A 16,909-nucleotide genomic window follows, 5' to 3' on the forward strand; every position below is an offset into this window, starting at 1 on the left:
TGAGGGTTTTTATTATAAAAAGATGTTAAAGTTTTTCAAATGTTTTTCTATATCTATTTAGATAATCAATAATTTGCATTTCATTCTGTTAATATGGTGTATCACATTTACCTATTTGCATATGTTGAACTATCCTTGTATCCCATGGATAAATTCTACTTGATCATAATGTGTGAATCTTTTTTTAAATTTTATTTTAGGTTCAGGATATGTGTGCAGGTTTGTTATTAATATATAGTTAAATTGAATGTCAGTGAGGTTTGATGTACAGATTATTTTGTCACCCAGCAATAAAAATAGTACCCAATAGGTATTTTTTCCGATCCTCTCCCTTGTTTCACCCTCCACCCTCAAGTAGGCCTCAGTGTGTATTTTCTCCTCTTGGTGTCCATGTATCCTCATTGTCTACCACTTATAAGTGAGACACACGTGATATTTGCTTTTCTGTTCCTGTGTTAGTTTGCTTAGGATAATGGTCTCTAGTTCTATCTATGTTGCTGCAAAGGTCGTGCATGATTTCATTCCTTTTTATGGCTGTGTACTATTCCATGGTGAATATGTACATTTTCTTTATCCACTCTACTGCAGGCAGGCATCTAGGTTGATTCCATGTCTTTGTTATTGTGAGTAGTACTGCAATGAACATACACATTCATGTGTATTTATGATAGAACAATTTATATTATTTTGGTTATATACTCAATAATGGGATTGCTGGGTTAAAATTGTATTTCTGTTTTAAGTTCTTTAAGGAGTTTCTACGCTGCTTTCCACATGGTGAAACTAATTTATATTCCCAACAGCAGTGTATATATAAGTGTTCTCTTTTCTCTGAAACCTCACCAGCATCTGTTATTTTCTGATCTTTTAATATTAGCCATTCTGGCTGGGTATACGATGGTATCTCAATGTAGTTTTGATTTGCATTTCTCTAATGATTAGTGATGTTGATATGCTTCTTGGTCACATGTATATCTTCTTTTGAAAAGTGTCTGTTCATGTTCTTTGTCTACTTTTTAGTGAGGTGGTTTTTTGCTTGTTGATTTAAGATTATTATAGATTCTGGATATTAGACCTTTGTTGGATGCACACTTTGCATATATTTTCTCACATTCTGTAGGTTGTCTGTTTACTTTGTTGATATTTTCTTTTTTGTGCAGAAGTTCTTCAATTTAATTAGGTCCCATTTGTCACTTTTTGTTTTTGTTGCAATTGCTTTTAGCATCTTCATCATGAAATGTTTGCCAGGTCCTATGTCCAGAATGGTATTTCCTAGATTTTCTTTCAGGATTTTTACAATCTTAAATCTTCCATTTAAGTCTTTAATTCATCTTGAGTTGATTTTTGTATATGGTGTAAGGAAAGGGTTCAGTTTCAATCTTCTGCATATGGCGAGTCAGATATGCCAGCACTATTTTATTTGGATAGGGATCCCTTTCTGTAATGCTTATTTTTGTCAGCTTTGCTGACAATTGGATGGCTATAGGTGTGCAGGATTATTTCTGGACTTCATGCTGTTTCATTGGTCTATGTGCCTGTTCTTGTGTCAGTACCATGATGTTTTGATTTCTATAATCTCAACCTTGTAATATAGTTTTTTGTTTTTGTTTTTGTTTGCTTTTGTTGTTGTTGTTTTCTTGAGACAGAGTCTCTCTCTGTCACCTGGACTGGAGTGCAGTGGCGTGATCTTGGTTCACTGCAACCTCTGCCTCCCAGGTTCAAGTGATTCTCATGCCTCAGTCTCCTGAGTAGCTGGGATTACAGGCACCTGCCACCATGCCTGGCTAATTTTTGCATTTTTAGTAGAGATGGAGTTTTGCCATGTTTGCTAGGTTGGTTTTGAACTCGTGACCTTAGGTGATCTGCCCATCTAGGCCTCCCAAAGTGCTGGGATTACAGGTGTGAGCCACCATGCCCAGCCCCTTGTAGTATAGTTTGAAGTCAGGTAAATTAATGCAGCCAGGTTTGTTCTTTTTGCTTAGGATTGCCTTGCCTATTCAGGCTCTTTTTTGGTTCCATACGAATTTTAAAACAGTTTTTTTTTCCTAATTCTGTGAATATTTTTTAATAACTTCTTTCTTTTTTGATTTTTTTTGACTCATTTGTTGTTCACTGGTATGTTGTTTAGTGTCCATATATTGGTTAATTTACCAATTTTCCTCATGATATTGTTTTCTATTATTAGTTTTATATAATTATGGTCAGACAAGATACTGGATATGGCTTTAGTCTTCTTGAATTTGTTACAACTTACTTTGTGGCCTACCTAACCTTTGATTTATCCAGAAGAATGTTCCATGTGCATTTGAAAAGAATGTGTATTCTGCTTTTGATGGACAGAATATTATTTTTATATCTGTTTGATCTATTTGATCTATAACATTTGAACAGTATTGCTCAAATCCACTGTTTCCTTACTGGTTTTCTGTCCAGATAATCTAATCATTGTTGAGAGTGGGGTATTGAAATCCCCTACTGTTACCATATAAACGTCTACTTATTTTTTCTTCTGTTACTATCAGCTTTATATATTGAGGGCCCTGATATTTGATGTATATATATTTATAATTGATATATCTTCTTGATGAATTGAGCCCTTTATCATTTTATGATGATCTTTTTCTCTTGGGACAGTTTTGACTTGAAGTCGATTTTGTCAGATATAAATATAACCACTTCTGCTCCCTTTTGGTTACCATTTGCACAAAATATTTTTTCCTACTCCTTCTCTTTCCGCCTGTGTGCCTCCTTAAAGCTAAAGTGAGTCTCTTGTAGGCAACATATAGTTAGATCTTATTTTTCAAAATCTATTCATCCACTCTGTCAATTTACATTTAAAAGTAATTACCAAGTCTGGGCACAGTGGCTCATGACTGCAATCCCAGCAGTTGGAGAGGTCAGGATGAGAAGATCATTTGAGGACAGGAGTTTGAGAGCAGCCTGGGCAACAGAGCAAGACACACACACACACACACACACACACACACACACACACACACACTTTTTTAATTAGTCAAGTGTGGTGGTACGTACCTGCAGTCTTAGCTACTTGAGAGGCTGAGGAGGATTGCTTGAACCCAGGAGTTTGAGACTGCAGTGAGCTATGATCACAGCATTGCACTATAGCCTGGGTGACAAAGCAAGATCTTCTCTCTAAAAAAGCTTTAATTTTAATTACAAAATAAGTAATACTGAGCAGTAAGAACATAATGTTGACATTTTGTTTATTGTTTTCTGATAGTATTACAGTTCCTTTATTCATTTTCCCTCTTCCTGTCTTCTTTCATGATTTGATAAATTTTTATAGTAGTATAATTTGATTTCTGTCACTTTATGTTTTGTGTATGTACTATAGTTCTTTGTTTTTTTTTGTGGTTACCATGAGTTGGTTACATTAAATATCTTATAGTTATAAAATCCAATTTCATGCACCATGTGGTTACATTAAACATCTTATAGTTATAAAAGCCAATTTCAATTGATAATAACATATCACCACATATAAAAACTCTACACTTTAACTTCTTATCCCTCCACACTTTGCTATTGATGTCAAAATTTACATCTTTTATATGTTCTGTATCCATTAACAAATTATTATAGCTATAGTTATTATTAATACATTTATCTTTTAGCTTTATACTGGATTTAAAAGTGACTTATTCACCACCTTGACAGTATTATTCTGAGTTTGACTATATTTTTACCCTTACAGTGAATTTTATGTTTTCATATGTTTTAAGGTTAGTTAGCCTCATTTTTTTCAACTTGAACTCTCTTCAGTGCTTCTTGTAAAGTAGATCTAGCAGTAATGAACTCCCTCAGGTTTTGTTTGTCTGAGAAAGTCTTTATCTCTCCTTAATTTTTGGAGAATGGCTTTGCTGGGGATAATATTCCTGGTTGGCAGTTTTTGTTCCTTTTTTTTTCCAGTACTTTATATATCATCTCACTTTCTCCTGGCTTGCAAGGTTTCTGCTGAGAAATCTGTAGATAGTCTGAGGAGGGTTCCCTTTTATGTGATAAGTTGCTTCTCTTGTGCTGCTTTGATAATTTTTTTCTTTGACTTTGACTTTTGAAAATGTAATTACAATGTGTCTCAGTAAATATCTCCTTATGGTTAACCTATTTGGGGTTTTTTGGACTTAGTAGATCTGGATATTTATTTCCCATTCCAGATGTGAGATGTTTTCTGTCATTACTTTTTAAAATATACTTTGTGTCCCTTTCTCTTTCTCTGCTCCATCAGAACTCCCATAATGCTTATAAAGTGTTCCCTTGATGGTGTCTCATAAGTTCCACAGACTTTCTTGACTCCTTTTTTTTAATTCCTTTGCTTGGGAAATTCCAAATGACCTACCTGCCTTTGAGCTTTCTAATTCTCCCTTTTGCTTGATTGAGTCTGCTGTTGAGCTCTTTATGCAATTTTTCAGTTTAAGCATTATGCTCTTAAATTCTAGAAATGTTTTGTTCTTTTTTATGGGTTGTCTCTCTTTGTTGAATTTCTAATTATGTTCTGTATTGTTTTCTTAGTTTTATTTAGTTTTCTATCAGTATTCACTTGTATCTCACTGAACTTCTTTAAGAATATTAGTTTGAATTCTTTGTCAAAAGGTTCATAGATATCCATTGTTTTAGGTTACTGGTGCTTCATTTCGTTCTTTTGTTGGTGTTACGTTTTTCTGATTACTCATGTTTTTTGTGGCCTTGTATGCATCTGAAGAAGTAAGTACCTCCTCTAATCTTTGTAGACCATCTTCACCAGGAAAAGCCTTTTACCAGTCAGCCTGTGGAGGGATTCTGGGTAGGCTAACTGGTGGGTCTTGTGGGCAGGCTTGCTGCTGGAGTCTTCAGGCATGATGGCCTGATGCCTGAGTCAGCAGGTGAGCAGGCCTGGAGCATAAGCCCAAAGGGGCTGGCCTGGTGCTAGGGTCCACTGGAATGAGCCTGATGACCGAGTCCTCAGATGGGACAGAAGCCTGGGTGAATGAGGGTGAGCCAAAAGCATGTGACAGGGAAGTGGCCTGGACATGGGAGGCACCCCTAGAGCCTGAGTCCACAGGGCTGAAAGCCTAAATATATTAACACAACACTCAGTAGCTTACACATGCTTAGGTTTACCTCTCCAGTTGCTCACCTGTCTCCTCATCATGCCCCGTATGGCAGCAACACAGACCAGACCCTTTATTCACTCAATGATTGAATCAGTATTCATTGAACAACTATTATATGCCAGGTATGCTGTCACTGCTGAATGAAAGATGCAATGACTGACCTCATGGAACCTGCATTCTATAGGACAATAAACACAAACATCCAAATAACATGGTCATCAGGTATCATGCAGAAAACAAGGGGAGTAGAAGGGTAGAACCTGAGTTGTGGGGCTATTTTGTATAGTGCATGAGACTTAGACTTCTTGGGCAGGTAAGTTTGGATAGAGACCTAAAAGCCATGCAGAATCTGAGGAACTAGCATTCTAGATTGGGGGCTATGCATTTATCATACTATACATTTCCACGGAGTGGAAGGAACTACTATTTCCCAAGAGGAAAAAGTAGGAAAGATCTCTTCACTGAACACCTTTTCTCACTCCTGCCCATTGGCAATTTCAGACAGGAGGAGTTTGAACTTGGTGAATAACAGGGTTAGTCTTTTGCTGAAGTTTTGCTTGGAAAAGTTCCAGTGGAATAGAAATGTGAGAACTGTGGTCAGTAGGCAATAACCTACTCGACCTATATTAATAAGTCAAAGGGAATTTGAGGGGAGTTTGTTAGGCAAGATATTGGTGATGAAGAATTTGTTACGTGTCCATGTGGGATTCCACAGAAAGAGATCTCAGTCTGGGGGATAAGAATATACTCTCAGGCCCTCTGGTAGTGAATTATGAGGGCCTGAGTATGTACTCTGTTTCTGATTCTGAAAACAGCTAAGGTTCATGATCAGACCCTTAAAAAGGCCCCTGAGAACCACTCTTGATGGTATTTGGGTGCTTGGGATAAGGCAAAAGGTTTCCAAAATCCTGTCTTAAGGCCTACTCCAAACTTAACACTACTCTGAGACACCCTCTCCTCCAGTAAGCTGGATCCGCAGAGCACATAACCCTCAAGGATTGCAACTAGCAGTCCTTCAAGGAAATACTTCAGCCCACGTGTTTCAAGACCATCAAGTCTAGCTAAAAGCCACAGACTGATCCCCTGTTCTTTCCAGATATCCCTCGAGAGCCATGGAAGCCTGGCTGGCCTACCCACCAGGATCCATGCTTTTATCAGCTGTGATCCACCATTGCCTGCCCAGCCCGTCAACTGCCTCAAGGCACAGCTTAACTCCTGGACCAGCCCTCTCCCTGCCACCCTCCTGCCCCATTCATCACAGTCAAGCTGCAGTGCATTTGCATTTTCTTCCCACTTTTGTGCCAAAATAAAATCAGTCAAATAAAATACAATCCATGCAGTAGTAACAGGACACAGGATTTTTGTCTCAGCCTAACTGACTCTGACAGCTCAGGGAGGAGAGCAGTAAAGCCAGCCTAGCTGTGCAACAGCCATGGCTCTGGTTCCAGAAACAGAAGTGGATACTACCACACCCAGGTGCATCTGAGTAACCTTTCCAAAGCATACTCAGGAGTAGAGGACCTGGGTTCTTCTCAGACTTCCTCCTTGACACCTGTCTTCCACCTGGAATTCCATGGCCCTGACTGATGCAGTGAGCAGTACCTATCTGTGGTCTGCCATAAATCCTCCCAAATGTGCAGGTGCTCCCAACCCATGCCTGTGGTCCCGGCTTGGATGTTCCTGTCTACCACACCCAAAGTGCACCTTGCTTTATTATGTGACATGTTTTTTTTTTTTTAAACATATGAATGTGCCTTAAAGCACAAAACTTAGAATGTCATTCATTTTTACTTCCTATGAACATCAAGCTTATTTTAATTTTTCAAAAACACTGCTGGAAAACCTGATGTTGGGTATATGTCTACCTTTTGTGGTAGAAATGGTACCTTTCTTTCTACTTCATGGGGAACCATTTGCATATATCCCCAGAGTTTTCCAAGTCCATGTTGGAACAGAGTAGGAGAGGAAGCCTGCTTTAGGAGAAAAGACATAGGTTTAGGAGTGAGATGCCCCAGGTTTCAGTCCAACATGAGTTCCTATTTGTCTGTACAGTTGCTTTATCCTCTGATATTCAGTATCTTATCTACAAAATGAGGGCATGGATGCCTATGGAGCATAGGGTAGTAGAAAAGGCATTGGCCTTGGAATCAGATGTACCTTGTTTTCAACCCCAGCTCTGCCACTTCAGAGATAAAATAAGCTGCTACATGTAGAATGCTTAGTGCCACACTTGCCACAGTGAGCCCTTTAGTGGCACCTGACTCTGCTGAGCCCTCCCTTGTTTGAAAGCACTCTCCAATCCCCACTTTCCAATACCACATTCCCCTGCTTTTCATCCAGATTTGTTGTTCACTTCTTTTCAGTATCCTTTACTGGCTCTGCCTTCTCCTTCCAAACACAAAATTTTGGAGTTGCTGGAGGTTAGTTCCAGAGCCCTGTCTTTTTCCTCTCTTTCAGGAAGCTCAGCCCTCCCACCTTTGTCTCTCTAGTCCACACCACTCCCAGGGCATTGAAAGGTCTTGGATAAAATATGCCTACTTGAGGACCTATTTGAACTTCTCAAAATCAGAACTCTTGCATCTTCCAGCCAAAGCACTTCCTCATCCCTGTGTATTCCATCTCAGTCAATAGCACCACTGTTGGCCTAGTTGCTGAATCCAGAAACTTAGGAGACTTTCTTGACTCCAACCTCTCTGACTTCACTTCTCTTCGAATCTGTTATTGAGCTCTGTTGTTCTATGTTAAAAAGATATTTTGAATCTATACTTGTCTCCATGACTTCTTCCCCTATCCTCGTAGCAATGAAGGTCATCACAACGTCTTACTCTTACTGCTACAGTAGTTTCCTAACTAGTTTCCAGCTTCCAGACCTCCTCCTACCCAACATAGTCTCCAAATAAGTGTGGTCTTTAATTCATAAGTATGTCATGTCACTCAGCTGCTTAAATTCCCCTTGGTAACTTCCCATTTTACTTAGAAATATTAATAAATTCAGACTATCCCTTCAGGATTTAGAATGTTCTTTATCATCTGGACTCTGCCTCAATCTTCAACTTCGCTACATGCCACTCTTCCAGCCACTGGTTATACTGGACCTCTTTTCCACCTTAAAGTCCTCAAAGTTTCTATTCCATGAGCTTAGGACTCCCTGCCATTTCTGGTTTATTGGATCTTTATCTAATATAGGACTCGGGAATAGGTCCGAGGGAGACTCAAGTAAGAGATCCCATGGATTTATAATTGCTCCTACTCTCTCAAGCTACATATTTGACCAAGAGCCAAGTTCCTGGAATAGTTATTTTTCCTGGCAGTACCCTGATTTCTTATATAAATAGACTCTTCTGGCCCTGTCCTTCCAATAGTTCAGACCTGCCAGTAGGTCCGAATTACAGGGGTGGAAACAATCCTAAAGCATGTGCTAGGATGCTCGCTGCATACCAACATGGGTATCTCTAAATTATCTTGCTTATTGGGGTTAATAATTCTTAGAGTTGGTTAGCTAGCAAACCTGAGAGAATGGACCAATATGGAGGCATCACATTCTAGAAGAATTTGTTAGTGTATTAGTCAAGCCTTCCAACATTTTAGCCCACCTTATTTCTTCATTCACTATTCTACCCACACACAAGCATCTTTCTACCCACATACCATTCATTGCTTGATGAATTTACCTTTCACAGCTTTGTTTTCATTCTCTACCTATGGTACTTCTTTAGCCACTGTGGAAGCAACACACTTCTTCAAGTCCCAGGCTGAATGTCAGCTCATGAATACCTGAATCTAAGTGTTCAGCCCAAGAGTAGCTTAGTGTTCTCTCCTTGGGACTCCAGGTAATGGTGCTTATCTCCCACTAGTGGGCTTTGCCACCTCCTACCATGGATTGAGTACCATCTCTACACCAGGCACCATGCTAAGCATTTTATAAGCCTTATCTAACATAGTATCTATGAGATAGGTACCATCAATATCCCCATTTTGCCCATGAGGAAATTGAAGCCTAGAAAATGAAGCAGCATGTCCACATTCACCATTCAAGCCCACATTTGTTCTTCTCTATCATGCATTTTCTTAGCTGTTGCACTATGTTGCCTCATTTCAAAGCATGACTCTCCATATTCTTGAGGCTCATCTTCATATATTCCAGGCCTCCACAGTATGCGAAGCACAGACACTTTCCAGGCCACACACTGTTAATAGAATCGTTTCCTATTCTGCTTCTGTAAAGTCTCTTAAAAGGGTGGGGTGGGGGGAGGTAAAGAAAGGTCCTTTCACAAAAGCATTAACAGTCTGTTATAATGAGAAAAAGTTGGGAAATTGATATCTAAATGTTCCCAACACCAACATTAGCTTAAATTCTCATCCCCACCCTTGGCCTAGGAGGGCCACACCAAGACAAGTCAGCCTGCCCTTTGGAGCCCATTCATTAGAGAAGGGAAGTGTTTATGTAGCCTCAGCTTGGGATGATTTAATGATTGCCTTTCCTCCCAGCAGGTCTCAACCCATCTCAGGAAGACGTCAGGGGTCAGCACAAGGACAAACTCTGGGTTGATGAGTCATTCTGGGAGAAGGCCAATCATAGGATGGAGGGGGCCTCCAGGGACTGGTAAAAGGAAATGGTACCTTTTTCTTTAAGAACTGAGTCTGATGGCATGAAAAACCACCTGGTCTGTCTGGCTGGGGATCCAGGAAAGGAAACAAGGGTCCCCAAAGAGGAAGACTCGTAGACGAGTTTCTGCCATGGCCCTTGGGAAATCTTCACTGCCAAGTCTCTGAGGAGCACAGGTGAGGCAGGTGTCAGAAATATGGGCCAGTTTTTTTTTTTTTTTCCATTTGTAAGTCTGGTTCCACTAAAAGAAGGCAGAAGTGGTGGAAAAAGTGTACTTTTGACGAGGCAGTAGAGCAGTGAGGCCAACAACCTCTGGTTTCTCTCCAAGCCAGTACATCTGCTGTGGCGCCCTTGGAGGACTGTTGAATCATATGGTGAAAACACTGGAGCCTGCAAGTCTTACTGCCTCTTCTGCTTGTACTGCCATTACCACCAACCTCAACACCGATACCATAACCTCAGCCACTTTTCCCACTACCACCACCACTATCACTAGCCACTCTTTAGTGTCATCGAATTATTTGGCAGCTATCATTATAGGTGATCTATGTTTACTTTTCATTAATGTATATAACAGGAATTATTCTCTTTAATAATGAGAAAACTAAGGTTTAGAAAGGCCAGGAAAGTTGATCAAGGCATAATTCTAAGTGGCTGAGCTCTTATCCAGGTGCATCTGACACCAAGGCTCTGCTTTTAACCACTATGACAAATGAAAGGTCCCTTTGGGGCAGAGAAGGAGAGTTCAGATTAACAAACAACAAACCAAAAAGTAAGGATAAGTCCTGCTTCATGTCTCTCATCCCTTTCATCCCCAACTACTCCTTTCCTGATCACTCATACTTTCGGTGACTTCATCACACTCTTTAGAATAACCAGTCTCTCTACTTATCCCTTGGGGCTATCACTCCCTTGCCTATTTCTACCAAGCAAGAGGTGATTGTCACGTTTCTTCTAAATTGTTATAGCCATTCTTGCCTTCTCAGCAGGTCATTGTGACCTCTGCTTGAAAAACACAAGAAAAAATTTCAGAAAAATACTCTCATCCCTCAATATCTATCACTGCAGAACAGGTGGGTCAAATACTAACATGTGAGGATTACGCCAAGCAAGGATCATATCCAACCTCATCATAATGGCATCCAGAGAGCCCACAGCAGCCTACTGAGTTCAGGGAAACTCAGTCATAAAGGGACATCCCATCTCTCCAGGGATCCAAAACCATTTGTTCTCTCACCAGAGGGTTATAAGCAAAGGAAACATATTTGAGTCTGGAGGCCTGAACATACTTTTCAATCATGAGCAAAGCATTAATGTTGATACAAATCTGGACAAGGAGACAATCTGCTGAAGGTTCCTGAAGTCTTTTCTCTGCTATGCCAGCAGCCAAGGGGAGAATCAGCCAGGTAGCAGTTTCCTATTGCTGGCTTGGAAAGTTTTCCAGTGGACTCTTCAAGCATAAACATATTGGAATGAGTCTGATCCCAGGAAAAGCACCAATGTCAGGAAAGTGGAACATAAATCTTGCCTAGGGTGGAGATTCCTTGACAGTAAGATTTCTTTTTTCACTAGTGATACAAGAGAGAATGTGAAAATTCAGCCTGATTTTGTGAGCTATGATCATAGTATTTCTCTTTCTGGAACAAACTTGGCATTGCAAAGTGTTTCTGTGATTTAAGCTCATGGAAACTGAATTTACTGGGGCTCTGTCTGTGGTTGCATATCTTGCTCACACAGTTGGGAGCCAGTTCAGTGGGATATGCCCCAAAGTAGGTAGACAAAGATTGACTGATCTTTCAGGACCGAGACAGGGATAAATCAATCAACTGCTTATTCTTATAGTAAATTACATGGGAAGTTAAGTTTGTAATGTTTCACATTACAAAATTCATTCAAAGCACCTGCATTCCGAAACATTAAAACAGGTAAAGTACATCCTGAAAAGAGCCACCCTTAACTTCTAGAAGGCCAATTTAACACTATTTACAACAATGATAGTAGCTAACATTTAACAAGGCTTTAATCTGTACTAAGCATTTTGCATGTATTGTGTCACTCAATCATCCTGACAATTCTATGAGATAAATAGCTATATTATGCCTATCTTGTAGGTAAAACTGACAGAGAGAAAAAGAAATTTTTCTAAGTTCATACAGAATATGGGTCAGAGCAAAGATCTGACCTTAGGCTGTTAAACTCCAGGGCCCATGCTATTAGCTTTTATCTGATACTAAGGATCAGATAAAAGAAACTCTAAGAGTCCCAATTTAATTGTTGTTCCCTATTCTCTAACCCTTGAGATTCTCAAAGTTACGCATGAAGGTAGGCTGTAGGAACAAAGAACAGCTGAGTTACTGGGGCCAAGGTTCTAAACCACCAGAAGCAAGCTGTTTTTTATTCTAAATATACATGGGAAAGGTCGTCACCTCTTGCAGCTCATGAGCTGGACAGATACTTAATTAAGAAGGCTGTATTGTTAAGAACAAAGCATAGTGGGTCCTGATGAACTGACCACACAAACTTAAGTTGGGAACACCAAGTTCTTATTGCCTTGGTTTAATCTCATGCTTTCAGTTAGGCAGGACAACTAAGCCAAAAGGTTGTCAGAGCCAAAAACCAAGGCAGCAAAAGAGTCCTAGGAAGAAAGAGGAGAAAGCAGGCTGATCCACATATACTAGAAGCATAGAAAGGTTTTCAAAGCTAAACAAAGGAACAGATGGATATGGGCTCAAGTATTTGAGTTTCAAAACAATATGAAATCATTCTAAGAAATAACCAAGGATGAATTGTTGCTCCTAGAATAACTAAAATAATATGAATCCAGTTTTACCTGATAAAACACCAATTCTGATTACCTGTCTTTTACTGTTCTTGACTTCAAACTTGAATCAGGAAAATTAATGACATATTCATTAATTTGTTTCATTGTTTTTTCTCATCAATTAAATTTATGCAATTTCATTGTGTGTGTGTGTGTGTGTGTAAGGCCAATGTACACCTGTAACATCTTTATTACTTTTAGCTTTAATGTGAATTCAACAAGTAGCAGACTTCACATGCAATTAGTGTGAGCCTCAATCAAAGAGCTTTATTGTGTATTCTAACAGGAAGTATATTGATAGTCCTCTTCTGTTAATGACAGTGGGGATCTTGAGAGCACACACGCAGACACAACACACACAGCCTTGTTGTGTGCTACCAATAACATGCATTCTAAAGGGATCACCAATACTGCCTTCCATAGGAGAAAAGAGGATAAAATTTTATAGCAGGAAGTAGCTAAGATGATCCTCTTTATAACCTGACCATAAAGAAATCCAACCAGTGGATGATAGACAACAGAGCCCCATACTCCACAGAACAACTGGGTCATTTTGACTGCTTCTAAATAGAAATAAACAGAGCTTTATGTAATTGTTTATACTGGCCAGACTTCAAGAACTTCAACTTTAGTGTTGGATATTTCAAAACCTTCATAAATTAATGAATTTTTCCTCCATCATTTGCAGCCCAATGGATCATCTTCTGATGCTTGGGGGGACAGTGGGAGACATTTCTGTGTATGACAGATCTAGTGAGTTGCTCTCTATAACAAGGACATTTCATAACTTCCAAGACTTTGTCTAAAAGGAAACTAGGAAGCAAACAAAGGTATGAGAAAAGGTACCTTTCTCAGGGACGCAAATATTAGAGCCAATGTTGATTTACTTAGTAAACCAAATGACCTTCTTTGTGATGGTTTTCATATGAGCATTTTTACTACTGTAGTCCTTAATGTTACCTTAGATTATGCCATTTTCTGGGTTTACCCTTTAGTTTGTTGAGCTCCTCCTTCTGTAATCGGCTTTCCCTGGGGTGGGGGCAAGGACTTCAGGATAAACACAGTTCTTCTATCAACAGGACTTCATTTTGACTCTCTCCAGAACCATACTATGTTGCAGAAGCCAGTGTCAACTTCCACATGGTGAAGGATGCCACTGTGCCTGAGATCTGGAAGAGATCAGGGTTATTTCCCAGGCTACTGCTTTACTTGGCATGCAACTATCATGTTAAGAAAGGGCTAAACAATATCCTTTTTTATATCAGAACATGGGGCCACCCCCATCTTCCAGCCAAAACAATAAAAGGAGCATTTGATATGCAATAAAGTGGCTGTTACTCAGAAGACCCATCCTCCCAAGCCCTGTAAACATGTACCTGACTTTTAAGGGAGAAGGGGGAGGGGACTCAACTTGAGAGAGAGGTTTCACTAAAATCCCTGTAAATCATTGAGTCCCCAGAAGAATTGTTTTTCTTTTCTTGTAATGAATGGAACACCAATACAAAGAAGAATTCTTCCCACTTCAAAGGGAATGGTAGCAGCTTTAGCATACCAGGAAATGTAGAAAACATAGAAGAGTTGTGTTCTATAGCAGTAGCAGATTATGGTTTCAAAGGAGCCAAGGCTTTGGTTGACGGGTCATAAGAAGTTAATGATGGATGCCTCCATGTTTCTGAGAACATGTTACCCCATGAAAACATGAGAACAGAGGCAAGCTACTTTATAAGAAACTGAAAATCTCATAGTGGAGAATGAGGTGGTAAAGGGATAACGTAGAAATTATGTTCTGTTATGTTCTGTAATCCCAGTTTTACATTCTACATTGGTGTGAGGTACATATGCTTGTACAACTGGGCCTCATAATCATTCCGCATAGCTTCCAAGGACAAATGCTTGAGAGTCCTTCTCTCTCCACCTCACAATAACCTGTTGCCCAGATTATCCTCCATGGTTCCATCAATATCCTATCTCTTCTAGGCCAGAGGAAAAATCTAACTGGCTACCTTTGGACACTTACAACAGAACTTCTATCAGCTGTACTCCTTTTTCCTGTCATTAAACATTGGTTCAGCACAGGTCACCGAATCATAAACCATTACAGTTGGAAGGTAACCAAGAGATTCTCTGGCCCAGTAATTTTTTTAAACTGTTTTTCATAAAAAGTTTTTTCCAATGAAATTTTAATCAAAATACAAAATACAGTGGCTATGATACAACTTGGCATTTTGATCACAACTTTTTATTAATTTTACCCAGGAAATAAATATAGATAGTAGAATCAGAAAAAGAAAACCATTGTTTTGCAGTCCCTAATGAAGCCATGGATTTAGGCAGTAACCATGAATGGGTGCTGAAATCAAAAGATGAAAAATTGATGGGGAGCTTCACAATGCAGAGGTCAGGCTGACATCAACAGAGCCCAGTCGTCATATCTATTATTAGTAAAAATGGGTTAATCAGCTATGTGTACTTTCAGAGGAGTTGCAGCAGGGAGTCCAGAGCACGAGCTATGAAGTACTTTTGCCTGAAAAAATAAACAACTAAATAAACCCAAATCTTTAGTTTCCAGGAAATCTAACCGCATCAGTTTCCAGGAACTATGGGTCATAAAAGAGTAAATCAAACAATACCATGAGGAAGCAATCAGCCAAATTCAGAATGTAGGACAGTCTACAGAACAAATGTCCTAGTTTCTCCAATTGATCAAAAGAATATGCAGTGGGCTGGATTATTGCCCAATTATTCACTCATTTTTCCTGTGAGAGGATTATACATTCATGTGTATTGCTCCTTGGCTGGCCATTCTCAAAAACCAGAATATGTTCCTGTCCCGTTGGTGCTGGCTGGACCTCATGACTTGCATTGACCACTGGTAAGTAGCAGAGACTATGCCATGTCCAAGCAAAGTTGTGTCAGCTATGCCATCACCAGCTTTCTTGACCTTTTATTTCTGCCACAAGAACATCCTGTCACAAATAGCCTGAGTCCCGGAAAAACAAGACACATGGGGAGAGGCCAAAGTACTGCCCAACTGCAGACAATGTACACTGTGGTCCAGAAATTTAAAAATTTAATCCTTTGTGTTACAGCTATTGAGATTTTGTGGTCATTTGTTGCCACAATATAGCAGGTAAATGTAATATGGAAAAATCATATGCAAAAGGAAGAATTATATAGAATTAAAAAAAAACTGAAGAAATATAACTGTTGAAGACATTCCTTAAACCATGGTTGGGCCTCAATTCAAACTATAAAATGTCACTTTGGGGATATCATGGATATCATCATATCCATGACAGGATATGAAGGAAGTCATCAGTAGACAAAATTAAAGATATAAAGTGGTTGGATGAGTGGTAACTTAGAAAGTAAGGTTGAGAAAGGTTCATTCTCAATTATGTGCATGTGTGGTAGAGGGTGTCAGGGGTTTTTATGGTGGAGGGTGTTGATCTGCCCTGGAGAGCACAGCATGAAGTCGACAACTTTACCACATTCACCCATCCAGCCATCTGTACACAGAAGGATATCTGGCAATGCATTTGCTTTCCAAGTGAAAAATAACAGGCTTCCTTTTCCTTTAAACAAAGCAAAACCTGTCTAAGGAAAACTAGGGCAGCTAATATGGGTACTGGTGCCCAAGAGAAAAGCACTCCAAAATGTAGCATCTAGGGCTTTTCAGCCCAATAATCAGCTCCTCCTGTGTTCACCCTAAAGCGAAGCCCACCAGACAATCAGCCCTGTCCACAGAGGATTGACAAATGACCAATATTGCCTTATTCTTAGGTGTGAACGGACTATGAAGAGTCGCTGTACAGTTGGGGAAATTTGCAGCACAACAGAGATAAACACAGGAAAAGTGACACCAGAGAAAACAGAAATAACTAGGAAACAGAGGATAATGTATTTTTTAAAAAGAAAATCTTTCAGTTAGCATTCTCAAAGATACTGAAACAAGATAATGTTCATAAAACAAGAGTAGAATTCTATGAAAAAGGAAAAATTAGTGGTAAAGAAAGGACTGCTGGAAATTAAAATTCAATCCCAACTCCTACCCCTGCTCTGTTTTTAAAAAAGAAGAAGAAACAAGAAAAAATTATAATAGAGTACCTCTGAGAAAGGAAAGAGAAATCTGATACTTTCTATCACTGGGAAAGTGAAGGAAACATTTGGGGAACCTAGAAGTGGGAAGAAACTGAAGTGGATAAGAGAAGGATAGAATAGTCATTTATCTGACAGAATGGTGGAACTCTAGAGCTTAGTTTAGATCTTCAGTGTTTTCATCATGTCTGGTTTTGTCACCATGTCGTTTCAGACTATATGACGTGCACATGTGCAGAAGCAATTTAATGTGATGAGCATATTCTAGAAATG

The sequence above is a fragment of the Sapajus apella genome, unplaced genomic scaffold (assembly GCF_009761245.1).
Source record: "Sapajus apella isolate SASKATOON/1434 unplaced genomic scaffold, GSC_monkey_1.0 scaffold54, whole genome shotgun sequence".
NCBI lineage: Eukaryota > Metazoa > Chordata > Mammalia > Primates > Cebidae > Sapajus > Sapajus apella.